This window comes from Molothrus ater, chromosome 6, assembly GCF_012460135.2.
Source record: "Molothrus ater isolate BHLD 08-10-18 breed brown headed cowbird chromosome 6, BPBGC_Mater_1.1, whole genome shotgun sequence".
NCBI lineage: Eukaryota > Metazoa > Chordata > Aves > Passeriformes > Icteridae > Molothrus > Molothrus ater.
In genome coordinates, this window is record NC_050483.2 from 58,649,191 (window position 1) to 58,662,742 (window position 13,552).

The following is a 13,552-nucleotide window of genomic DNA, read 5'->3' on the forward strand; positions in this document are numbered from 1 at the left end:
CTTTGGGGCGCAGGGCTGTTTGGCAGCCTGGCCAGCAGTGCTTGCTAACTTTTCTCCAGAAACTGCAGGGTAGGGCTGCCAAGAGGCGCTGGTCTGGCTGGCAGCCCTGGGATGCTGCCTGCCGGGGGAGCTGCTCTCCAGCTGGGCCAGAGCCAAACCTGCCTGTGGAAGCTGGAACGAGGAATCAAAGAATCACAGAATGCTCTGGGTTGGAAGGGACCTTCAAGACCATCCAGTTCCACCCCTCCTGCCAAGGGTGGGGACACCTTTCACTATCCCAGGGTGCTCCAAGCCTCATCCAACCTGGTTTTGGACACTTCCAGGGATGGGGCAGCCACAGCTCCTCTGGGCAACCTGTTCTGGTGTCTCACCATCCTCAGAGTAAGGAATTTCTTCCTCATTTCTAATCTAACCCTGCCCTCTGTCAGTTTGGAGCCATTCCCTATTGTCCTGTGACTCCATGCTCTTTTCAAAACTCTCTCTCCTGCTTAACAGCCAGGCTTGCAGTGGTTAACTGAGGATGTTGGTGACCATATGGTAGTATTTCTTGTGTAGGAAAACTTTTGCAAAACCCTGTGTGGAGCTCTGTGAACACTGTGAGGTTTCCCATATCACAGGATGGGGAGAGCTCAAGCCAATGTGCAGCACCCTTGTTTCTTTGTCTGGGTGGTCAGGCATGGCTTTGTGCACCTGAGAGCTGCTTTGCCTCATTTTCACACTGCTGCTTCGATAGAGGGCTGCTGTCTGAGATGGGAATCACAGAATAATTTTGTTTGGAAAAGGCCTCCAAGATCATTGAGTCCAAATTTTCTTCCAGCACCACCACACCAGCACTAAGCCATGTCCCCAAGTGCCACATCCACACATCATTTAAATTGACTCCACCACTGCCTTGGGCAGCCTTTTCCAGTGCTGACAACCTTTTTCTGTGAAGATATTTTTCCTTATACCAACCTAAACCTCCCTTGGCACAACCTGAAGCTGTTTGCTCTTGTCCTGTCCCAGGAGAAGAATTTGACCTGATGCTTTCCAAGGTAGCACCTGATTTACAGGTGTGGAGGAACCCTGTGCAGCAGCAGAATGCTCTTCCTGCTCTGTGTTAACCCATATCAGGTTTTTTGGCTTTTGGCAACCACCCTTGAGTGGGACAGGCACCAAACACAGAGAGGGGTGGCAGCTCCAGATTTGTACCTGAAGGGAAGTTTGCATTTCTTGGGTAACCAAAGTGTGTGAGAAAAAAATCTCAGTTCAGAGGAGCTGTAGCAGAGCACTGTTGTCCTGATGACACATTGGAGGGTTTAAGATTTTTGGGCATTTCCTTTGCATGTTTTCCTTATCCCAAACATAATTTCCTACCAGCACATGCTGGGCCTTTGCCAGCTCCTTTGCCTTTCATCTTGGAGCTTTTCTTTAGGGGCACTGGGACAGCTGGGGGGAGAGAAGACAATCCTGGCTGTGGCAGGGAAGTGGCAAGGTCTGGCAGGCACTGGGGCTGAATCCCATCTCTGAGCCTCTTTCCTGGAGCTCTCACACAACCTGGGAGCAGGAAGACATGAGCTCCCCTTCTGCATCCTGGAAGAGACAGAACTGATGCCATTCCTGACCCTTGGGATCTGTCAGGGAGGAAGGAGCAGAGCCAGCTCCAGGACTCATTTCTCTCCTCCAGGCCTGTGAGGTGGATCCAGCCATGGCAGTGTCAGAAGTTGCTGTCAGGTCCAGGAGATGGATCTGGGTGTTTGTCACCTCCAGAGCCAGAAGCTCAGCTTGCCCCACACAATCATCCCCGTGCCATCAGTGTACCTGGGAAGGGCTCATGGATTTGTCTCCTGACACTGCTCCAAATTCCTCCTTTCCTGCAAGGTTGAACTGGGAATAATCCTCATAACATGGTTTATGCTGTGGTGGCTTCTCAGGCCTTGGCTGAAGTTATTGAGGAAACCTCTCCAATAATCTCTCTGAGACACACTGACCTCCCCAGCCAGCAGTGACCTGCTGTTGTGCTGTGCCCCAGCCAAAACTGGTGTGAGTTTGACCTTTAGATTCTTTCCTGTCCTTCCTGAGCAACTTTGGAGGAAATAGGGGGAAAAACCCCCAATAACAGCAGGGTGGATTCTGATGGGAGCTGGAGTTCTGCTCTTCCCTGAGCATTCAAGCAGCTCTCCAAAGTCGTAACTGTGCATTTCTGTGGCTAAACTGAGGTGTGAAAATGCATTTACAGGAGTTGTGCTCTGCCAAGCCCTGACCCAGCCCAACACTTGCAGAAGTGAGGACAAGGACTTGGACAACTCATGTCACTGTCATATTTTCTGGAAAAATCCCTTCACCAGAATTTCTTCTCCTGGGAAGCTGAGAAGCCTCATAGAAAAATGAAAACAATAATTATCTCATTTGCTTCTCCTGTGTTTTGCTGCTCTGGAATGTGGCTGGAGATTGTTTATCCAACATGTGAATTGTTTTAATTTAATGACCAATCATGGTCCAGCTGTGTCAGGACTCTGGAAGATGTCACCAGTTTTTAATTAGTATCTTGTTAAGCCTTCTGTAAGTATCCTTTATTCTTTAGCATAATTTTAGCATAGGATTTTTTAATATAATATAGATCATAAAATGATAAATTAGCCTTCTAAGAACATGGAGTCAGCTTCTCAATTCCTCCTTCATCCCAGCAAATACCACAACTCAAAACCTATTGAATGCACCTTTGGGCTCCAGCACATCTGTAAAGCCTTGCTGGAGGTAGGAGGGTGCCCAGCACTGAGACTCCAGGGCAGGGATTTCTCAGGAAGAGCTCAAATAATAGGAAAACAATGACCAAAAATCTGCCTGTTCATTGCAGCCTCTCTGGAAACATAAGAGATGCATTTGGGGAGCAAGGACAAAATGAAAGGGGCAGAACAATAAGCTGTTTCAAGCACCTGAGAATATATTTAAAGCAAGAGAAAGAGAAAGAAAAAAAGAATTAAATTTCTGAAGCAGCACTTGACTGTATTTTTTTCTGCAGCTGGTTCATGTATCACCTTCCTTATTGATTTTTTTTCCCTTTGCTCTGAAAATATACATTATCATCCAATCCTTCTTCAGTGAAGTAAATCTAAAATGAAAACAAACTACACATTTGGCCAACCCTGCCTTAAAATTACACATCAAGAACATTTCCAGTGACAAATACTTTCAAGGCAAACAAACTGAAGAGAAATTAAAAAATCTCTGTGGGGCATAAATATGTAATTACACTCACACAGGGAGCATTTTATCAGGTAAACCATCCTACTTTGTTAATTGAAATGCTGCAGCACAAGGTTTTTTGACAAAGGGGCTGAATATGCATGCATATTTTTCACTGCTGCTGTTCCATTTCTGTCTTTCCTTTCCCTGTGTGCTCCAGCAATGGGGTAGTGATCACTCCTGCTTTCTTTGTTCCAATATCCTCATTTCTGCCACCTCCACCTAATTTTGGCAGGGAAAGTTTTCCTTTCACTGGAAGTGCAGGATTGTGGGGGGTTTTTTTGACTTGAAAAAGAAACCAAACCAAACCCCAGAAAACCAGAAATCGAGCGTTTTTTCTTAAATTAAACTCTCCAGAAACAATAAAACGCTGAGAATTGAAAAAGAAAGCAGACAGAATAAAAAGATCTGCAGGAAGTATGTGCAGCTGTGTTGACCCAATCCCTTTAAAACAACCTTACCAGGGTGAGGATGAGTTACAGGAGCAAGGCTGGAGTTTGGGACTGAAGAGGTTTGAGGCCCAGAACCCAAACCTTTGTTACAGGAGCATTTGTCAGTGTTTAGTGGCCATGGGCAGCAGGCAGTGAAATATTTACAGCACAATCCCTTCCAAGAAGCGTGGCTGCTGGCAGGGTGTGCAATTGTCTAAATGCAAGCTGCAGTGCCAGCTGGGGGTTTGCTCACCCATCTGTGAGGGCTCTGCCATGCCAGTTCTCCTGCCCTGAGATGGAAACTGGGAATATCCTCCCTGGAAAGAGGGGCACAGGGTGCCACCAGAGCTTGCTTGGCAGTGGTGACGGCTGTGACAACACTGAGACTGAGAAGAAGGAGTGCCCAGGCTTCCTTTAAGGAAGGAATCTGGGATGCTGGGATGCCAGCACCTCTGCTTCCTGCAAATGGATGGAGAATGATGTGTTCCCTCTCACAACCCACTGCCTACTTGGGCTTTTCTCTGCATTTTTTCCCTTCTAATGTGCACTACAGAAGGTGCCCTGTCACTGTCATATTTTCTGAAAAATCTCATTGCCCAGGATTTTCTCCTGGGAAGCTGAGAAGCCTCAGAAAAAATGAAAACAATAATGATCTGATTTGCTTCTCCTGTGTTTTGCTGCTTTGGAATGTGTTTTGGACATTGTTACCAACAGGTGGTTGTTTGATTGGTTTCATGTGAATTGTTTTTACTTAATGACCAATCAGTGCCAAGCTGTGTCAGGACTCTGGAAGGAGTCATGAGTTTTCGTTATTATCTTTTAGCCTTCTGTCTGTATCCTTTCTTTCTTCTTTAGTATAGTTTTATAGTTTTTATAGTTTTATAGCATTCTTTAATATAATATAGATCATAAAATAATAAATTAGCCTTCTAAGAACATGGAGTCAGATTCATCATTTCCTTCCAGCAATGGGGGCCTCAGAAAGTACCACAGTGCCCCAAATGCACAGCCTTGAGCCACCATCATGTGGGGAAACTCAGAAAGGCTTCAGTGCTTTTCTTCGTGGGTTTTGTTGTGCTCAATTCCCTGCCATATTTCCACAGGAAAAGCTGAATGTTTTTTCATCTTCTCCTGGAAGATTGAAATTCCCATCTTTTGTACGTTTTGTACGTTCCATGCTCCCATTCTGCCTCGTGCCATCTCTGCTTCCCTGCATGGATCCTTCTCTTTCACAGTGATGTCCCACAAGTATGATCTTCACTTGATTTCCAGTCCCTTTTCCAGGCCCTGCTGGTTTGTGGGAACAGAAGAAGATTCCAGAGAAGGAGGGCGTTTCCATGCCACGCACCTCTCCAGGTCAGTCATGTCAAAAGCCCGTGGACACGTAAACTCTTGGAAAACATTCTAAAATGGTCAAAATAAGTTTGAGTGATCTGTTGGTCGGTCTCTGTTTCATTTGTTTGGCTTTACAACATGACAAAACCACTGTGTCCTGCCCCAGGAGTGATGTGATTGAATGTGAGTTGTTTTAAAACTAAACCTCAGTGGCTGAAGACCAAGAAGTTTCCAGCGCTCAGAAATTTCCTGTTTTCCCTCTGACCCTGAATCTTGAATAATTTTGCACAAGGAGGATCAGGTTTGGTACAGGACACATGAGAAATTTGGTGTGATGTAACAGAATATTTTAGCCACTAGTGTGTCTTTCCCCTTATATTTTTGATTGGGTAGATCCTCCCTTTTTCCTCTCTAGAGGATTCTATGCAGGAATCTCACCAGTCCTCTGCAGGACCTGGGTGGCCACGTGAGTGCCCAGCAGCTGAAATACAGCAGGTGCTGTGAAGACTTTTCAGGTGGAAACTGCAGCACCCAGAGAATTTTATTATCTTGAGAATCAAGCACCTTCTTGGCAGCGATTTTAACCCAGACATCCCAGCCCACACATGGCTCTAGGTTTTGCTATTTTATCCTTGGTCCATTGGTTTTGGCAATAAAATATTTGCTATATTCTTCAATATCCTTGGCTGGCTCGTGTCCCTCCTGACGCACATTCACAGGGACACTTCCCCATCTTTTTCTCCCCCCTCCCTTTGCCTTTTGAGCTGTAGGGTGGTTGTTTGCTCAATAAACAATGTTTGAAGTCGGCAGTCTCCAGGTATCTGTGTTGACTGAAACCACTGGGCTGTGTCAGAGAGAGCAAACAGAGCAGCTTTAGACACTGCCATGGTTCATGTGGAGCCCTCAAACATGGCTGGGGAGGATTCCCTTAGTGACAGATCAGGGCATGCTTGAAGGAGTTTGACACTGCATTACCTTTTGGTTTTATTTCCATTATTTTCCTAAAATACAAGAATAGCTTACCTGTGTTTACATAAAAAGCAAATAAGATACCTCGGATCAATTTGGCTTGGAAAGTTGGTTATTCCAACATTCAGCTCAAATTCTTTACCTGGTATTCTCACAGGAACATCTTTTTTGGGACATTTCAGTATCTCAGAAGATTTGCAAAGCAGAGCAGCCCCAGCACTCAGTGCAGAACTGCCAGGGATGGGAATGCAGGGATAAAGGCTCATTGAAGAGTCATTCTCTGGCACTGTGTTTCTGTTCACCATTTTAAAAAACAGCCTGGGGTCACTTTCAGGCTGTGATCTTGTCATGATGGCATCAGACAGCTTGGCCAGAATTTCCAAAGGTTTTGATGATTAATTTTTCCTTGCATTTTGGTTAAAATATTGTGCTCTTGCATTACCTGATTTGGCTTTTTGCTCTTTTAAGTGGGTGAATCTGCTGGTTTCAGCTCCTGCCTTTTCTTCCTCATGTGTTAATGAATAAATCTGGGCTGGTTTTGCTGAGAGCAGTAACACTTGCTCCTGCTGGTGAGTAGGGCATGCCATGAATCCAAACTGGGATGCCAGCTAAAAGTGCACCTGCCCCTGGTGCCTTTAAAATCCCTCAGTGGTTTTATGAACCAGATGATGAGACCAGGAAAGTGTTTGCCAAACTCAGATTTAGTCTGTGGTGCAGTGGTAGCTGGATGAAGTGCTGAGATACCAGCTGGATCACACTGCTGGTGAGGCTGCTGTGACCCTTGTGAAGTGTTACAGCAACACCTCAGAAAATGGAATATTGATTCCCATTTTTTTTAATACTGAAATTCCTTTATAAGACATTGTTTTGCCATTTTAATTAGTTTTTAATTTTTTTTTCATTTTGTTTGCATTTGTTACCATAACAGACCACCCAATTATCTTCTTCTTTTACTACCTTGTATGCTGCAGTCCAAAAGCGGATAGAAGCAGCAAGATATGGGAAGATTCCATGGTAAAGGAGGCTTCAGGGAGAATTCCTGTCAGCTGGGCTTTATGGACAAGGCCACAGGTTGGGCACTGGGCAGAAAGTCCTGACTGTGGAGTTTTGCCATTAAAGCACATGAGGAATAGCTACAGCTGTGGGAGAGCAGAATGGAAAAGCCATTTGTGTGGGCATCACACTGGACTGGTTGGATAAAACCCCTATTTCTTCTCCTCTCCAGAACCAGAAAAGATATTTCTTCAGTAGAGGTGCAGAGGGAGCTCGGGAAATCCCCAGACAGCAGTACCTGGGGACGTGGTTTAGGGGTGGCCTTGGCAGAGCTGGGGGAATGGTTGGACTTGGTGATCTTGGAGGTCCTTTCTCAAATTAACAATTCCATGGTCCAGCTGAATCCCAGGAGAGCTGGTCAGCTGGTTATTTGGAGGTCTTTTTCTCACCTTAACAATTCCATGGTGCAGCTGAATCCCAGGATCAGCCAGCAGCCTGGCACGTGCCCTGCACACCTCAAGGATGCTGCCTCACGGGGTCTTTTTGCTTCCTGCTCTTGCAGAGAAACTTTTCTGCTGAACAATGTAGATAGCAGCTTTGAAGGGAAAACAGACCCCCAGCCCCTTCACAAACAAATCCAGCCTCACTCTAAACCCATGCATTTCCTGGGCCCTGCAGCATCTGTCAAAGAGCTGCTCCAGCACCTCAGTGCTTGGGAGCTGTAACTTCCACCCCCAAACTATTTGGCTTGTTCTGATATATTCTTGTGCTAATGCCAGTTTTCTGCCTGAGCAGGCTTCTTTGCTTTGTTGTGCTCACTTCCATGTTTTTTCATCTTCTCCTGCAAGATTGAAATTCCCATCTCCCTGGCTTCTCTGTACTTGTTGAGATGGGAGGATCCTTCCTGAGTCAGTGACACGGAGAGGAGCAGTGATACTCCCCTAACTCCACTGGCTACATCTGGACAGGTAAACCTTAGAACTTCACATGGCTTTTCCACTCCTACAGGATACTGGAGTGCTGCAGTCACCCTGGTAAGACATATCCCAGTTTTATGGGTCTGGTTTTTGTCAAAAGGGGCCTTGATTAAAGTGGACTTTCTCAAATTAATCTCACATCTGTGACCCTGAGATCATAATTGAGTTTCCATTTGTCTTAAAAGACTTTCAGCAAGCTGGATTTGTATCCTCTCATATTTCTCCCTCCTTTGAAGAAACAGCTTTCCATTTCTCTTTACACTCAGGTAAACATTTGATGCTTCATTGGACTCCTTTTCCTGGGCAGATCCTGGAGTCTCTCTGTGAGGGTGGTTAATGTGATGTGTCAGTGCAAGGAAGTGTCCTTGCTTAGCCATCTCCACAAGGACTTACCTGCCTGAGCTCTGCAATTATGTGACTTTAATTGGCTTTTAATTTGGGAAGATTATATAATATACTTAAATGAAAACCACAGAGGTGTTGTTAATACACAGGTTATGAATTTCAAACAAAATGATAAGTGGCTGAATTGCTTCTGAGCTCACACAGGAAAATTCACATTTTCTTTCCCACGTATTTAATGTGAAATATACCAGAAAGTTCTTAATCAGGAAACTACAAGGGTTTAAAACCTATATTGCAAAAAATACATATTTGTGGCTCTGGAGGTTGTAAACATGCTTTCCATGTCGAGCTGTATGTTGCATTTATGCTGATTTAATCATTCATTAAACATTAGTAAGAGGCCAATTATGCTGTTCAAGAATAAGATGTTTTACGAGGAAATGACAAAAAGATACATGTAATCATTGAAATGCCAGTTTACAATCAGATAGGATGGGAAATAATCCCTTTAGCAAGCTTAAGCTTTTACATATTAATGGCAACATTGGGGAGAGTGGGAAGAGGGCTTTAACAGCCTCACGGCCTCCCGGCCCTGGTGGGGAAGTGAGAGCTCGTGGTGCTCTGGACAGAGATTTAACAACTTTTATTCTGTGCACAGATACCTGGAGACTTGGGCTCTTCAAGGCCCCTACCTGTAGCTGGCCAGTCTGTGTCTACACATCCAACATAAGCATAGGCAGAAGAGAGGTGGAGATACAGTTCTGGCTCTCCAGAGAGGTCATGGAACCCCAAAATGGTTTGGGTTGGAAGGGAACTTGGAGACCATCTCATTCCAACCCCCTGCCATGGGCAGGGACACCTTCCACTCTCCCAGGTTGCTCCAAGCCTCATCCAGGATGGTTTTGAACACTTCCAGGGATCCAGAGGCAGCCACAGCTTCTGTGGGCACCCTGTGCCAGGGCCTTACCACCCTCACAGCCAAGAAGTTTTTCCTAAAGTCCCATCTAAATCTGGTCTCTCTGAGTGTGCAGCCATTCCTCCTTACCCTGTCCCTTTGTTCAAAGCCCTGTCCCTCTCTTGGGGCCCCTTCAGGCACTGGAAGGAGCTCTATGATCTCCTCAATGAACAACGTTAACTCTCTCAGCCTTTCCCACCAGGAGTGGATTCCATCCCTTTAATCACCTTCATGGCCTCCCCTGGACTGAATCCAAGGTGAGATGTTGTGGGGAGCACAGACAGTTAAGATCCACTGGTACATTTCCATATTTATATATTAAATGTCCATGTCAAGCACTTTATGGAAAAGGGAGGATGGGTGGAGGACTTACCCATAAAGTCAGACCTGAGAAACCACAGATGATGGAGAAGTAGGGAGGGACAGAAACTCATTTTCCCACCTGTTTCCAATACAAGACTTAGGGACACCAAGCAAAACTGTTGGGTCATGGATGCAAAATAAACAAGAAGAAATGGTTCTTTGCATCCAGAGTCGTGAAAGGATGGAACTCCTGGCTGCAGCACTTGGTGGATATTCAAAATTCACCGAAGTTCAAAAACTCAGCAGATAAATCCGTGGAGAGAAACTCATTTCTCTTGCTCTGGAAGTTTCTCAGCTGCAAGTCTTTGTGCATAGGGAAAATGTGCAGTGGGAAGAAGACAACATCCAGCAAACTGTGGACTGCACTCCTGAAAGAGCTGAGACTGCCTTGGTCTGTATGAGATGAAAACCAAATAGGTGACAAAGGCCAAAAATCTCCATAGGCAAGCTAAAAAAAAGGAAGAGAAAAAGATAATTTTTTTAATTTTCATGTTCTCATGAACTCTCCTCCAAAACGTCTCACCTTTGAATTGCTCTGGGTGCTTTCTGCATCTGAAAGTTCCCAGGTTTCCTCTGGGATTTGAGTTCTCCTGTCTTCTGCTCTAAGCACATTTGGATTGAACACTGAACAGGGTCAGGTAGAGAAAATCCATCATAATTTGAGCAAACACTCAATCCTTATGAAAAATTAAAGACAGGAAACCCAGAGGTTAGGGAAACTTGTTTGCAATGAAGAAAATCAAAGAATATTAAACTCCCTTGCATTCCAAGCGAACAACAGAGAACAAAGAAATTATGTTTTCCATGCCTGTTTAATCAACAGAAAATAACTAAGAATATGTTCTGTTGATGGATGTGGGACCAGGATATCCTGGGGCAACAAGAGGAAAAAAAAAAAGCAGTGAAGACCCAGGTGAGCAGAATATGGGGTTCCAGACAAACCTCAGCCAAGCATCACTCCAGCTTCCCAGAGCCATGCCAAGCCTTGATGTTCTCCAACTGCTCTACTGGCTCCTACATCTGGCTGCCCAGAGCCCACAGCCCCCTTTTCCCAAATCCAGTTGGTCAGCTGTCCCCGTTGCCATGCTGGCCTCTGGGCAACAGAGCCAGGCGATGCTGTTGAGAGGGAGAAAAATGTATTCCAGCGATAATATTGAAGGGTTGCAGCTGCCAAACACACTGTGCCTGTGGAAACACCTGTTGAGTAGCTGTTGCAGTGGGAAGAGCAAGATGAAGAAAGACAGCTGTAAAAGTGCCAGCAGCAGTAGGAAGCTCTGCTAAGACTGCTTTGTGCCAGTTAGAGATGTGCCAAATTATTTGGCTGCATTTCAAATATCTGGGTGTCCACTACATTTGCCAGCTCACGCTCCCAGGGAATACTTCAGCATTAACACCAGCACTGCCACGCTCCCCCTGCTCTCCCACTTTCATTTCGGCCTTTACATTTCCATGCTTCTTTTATTCCTGGTTCCTTCCAGTGGAAAGGAAAGGCCAGTTTTGCAGTGCAGAGCTCAAAATAAGGGCTGGGATCTGCAGCTGGTGGGAAGACAAAGCATTGCTATAAAGGGTTTTGGCAATTGGCAATTTGGCTTGTGAGATCTGCTGGGTTATTATTTTGTGTCTCCCCTGTTGTTGTTGTTGTTGTTGTGGGTTTTTCCCAGAAAACAATAATTTTATCTTTTACAAACACTTATCTAACCTGGACACTTCTGCCTGTCCATCCAGAAATTCTTGGAGATGCAGAGCTCAGCCTGGGGAAGTTTACAATGGGAGCAGAGGGGAAATTTGAAAGTTTAGGTGGGATGGACAGGTGGCAAAGGTGGAAATACAATGGCAGAATTCTAAATATTCCAAATGTGTTGTAGCTGTAGATGTGGCACCTGGGGACATGGGTTAGGGGTGGGCCTGGCAGTGCTGGGGGAATGGTTGGACTTAGTGATCTTAAAGGTTTTTCACAGCCTGTATGATTCCATGATACCATGAAAAAGCACTGTCTGAGGAAACAAGGAATGGAGAGAGGGTGGAGTTATAGACTAACCAGAATCTGGTTTAGATAATCTTCCTCCTGAAGTGCCCAGAGAGTTCAGGTTCATGTCAGGACCTCCCAGTTCCTCCTTATTTTTCTTTAAGACCATCTGCACTACCAAAACCCTGAAAAAACACCCCTGGTGTAAATCCTTCCTCTTGTCCGCAGCAAGACCTAGGGGCATGCCCAAAGTTAATTTTACCTTTTAAAGAGTTTTGAAAGCTAAAATAAGCAACTAAATCTCAAAGAATTAAATTCCTGCTCAAATAATTCCTGTTAACTCTCCTAACTCCTCACCTTGCCCTGGTGATATCCCAGACTCTGGAATTACAGAGCACCGCTGTGCCTGTACAGCTGCAGCAGTTTACTTGCTTTTCTATTTGACACCATCATCTATTGTCATGATTTCTTTAAATTCCCAAATCCTAAGAATGATCAAAAACTCCCCTGGACCAAGGAGATAATTCCTTTCTCGGGGAGCTTTTTTTCCTTCCCAGGAAGGTTTAACTGTTAAGTATTTGTGGGAAACAATTCATCTTCTTCTGTTTATTTATGAATATTTCCAAGACATGGCAGCTGATTAGCCCTGGAGGTGGTATTTCTCTGGGAGGTGTGTCATTGCTTTGCTAGTTGCAGACAGAGATGGAAAGGTCTGAAATCCCAGAAAACAGATTGTAGAATCCTCGCCCTCTTGTGTGCCTTCCCTCACCTCGTGGTAACCCTTCTGGGGCAGAGATTTACTCCTGTGGGGTTTTTTTGTTTGGTTGGGCTTTTTGTGGTGGGTTTTTTTCGGGTTTTTTATTGGGGTTTTTTTTGTGTTTGGTTGGTTTTGTTGTTGTTGTTTTGGGGTTTTTTTGTGGTGCTTTTTTTTTTGTTGTTGTTGATTCGTTGGTTGGTTTTTCTGGTTTGGTTTGGTTTGGATTTTTTTTCCCAAATGGGATCCTGTTTGAGCTTGGTTCTCTGAACTGACTATAATACATATAAAAATGTCTAAACCAAAAACCCTTCATACCCCCTCCCTCAGAACAGGACCTTTCTTCAGAATAAAACTAATTTTTTTATTATTTTAAAGCAAATCTATGCTTTTTGAAAGAAACAGAAAACATCACACCATTCAAATTGGCACAAGATTTTATCTTTCCCTTTTGAGCTGATTTTCCAAGCACCGTCTGCTCTAATTACAGATTTTGCTTTCCAGACCCCAACCCACCTGTTCTTCTCCTGGATTGTTTAGGCCAGGATTATTATCTGTATGCCTGACTTATTCTGATTTTACCTGCAGGTGAAGGTCAAAGAGGCAGAGGTTGTACTTCAACAGGGCTTGCAAGACTCCTTGGGTAATCTTTCCTCCAAGATAATGGGATAAGTTCTCACTTCTAGAGGTTTCCAGAAATTCCTGCCACTCTGCTCTTATCTCTGTGCTAACCACTTAGGGAAGTGGTTAGCACAGAGATATTTTCCCCTGAACTTTCAAATATTCAGTAAGACTAGAAAGCTAAAACTTGAAACCCCTGTGGCTGGATCTCACAAATAATCATAAAAGACTTTGCCTGTTGTCTTGACCATGTCAAACTTCTCTTCAGACAACCAGAAAATGCACCTTTCCTGTTAATCTTCCTGGCTTTGTTGCCAGAGTCATGGGTTATGGTCTGTTTGTCCCGAGAAAATGTTATCTGAGTCAATATTTAGACAGAATAAGCCTTAATCACAACATAGTTTTATGCTTCATTAAAGAGGTTTTCCATTTGCTCCGTTCAGAAAATAATGCAGATGTATCAGGAGCAAACAAACAGGGCAGATTTCCTGCTCATGCAACACTTTCCTTCTTGCTCAGAACTGAAGGACTAATTGCTTGTGCAGAAAACTCTCTTTTCTTCCTTCAGAGGAGGCAGAGGGACAATTTTCCTCACTCTCACCAGTGTGGATCTCTTGT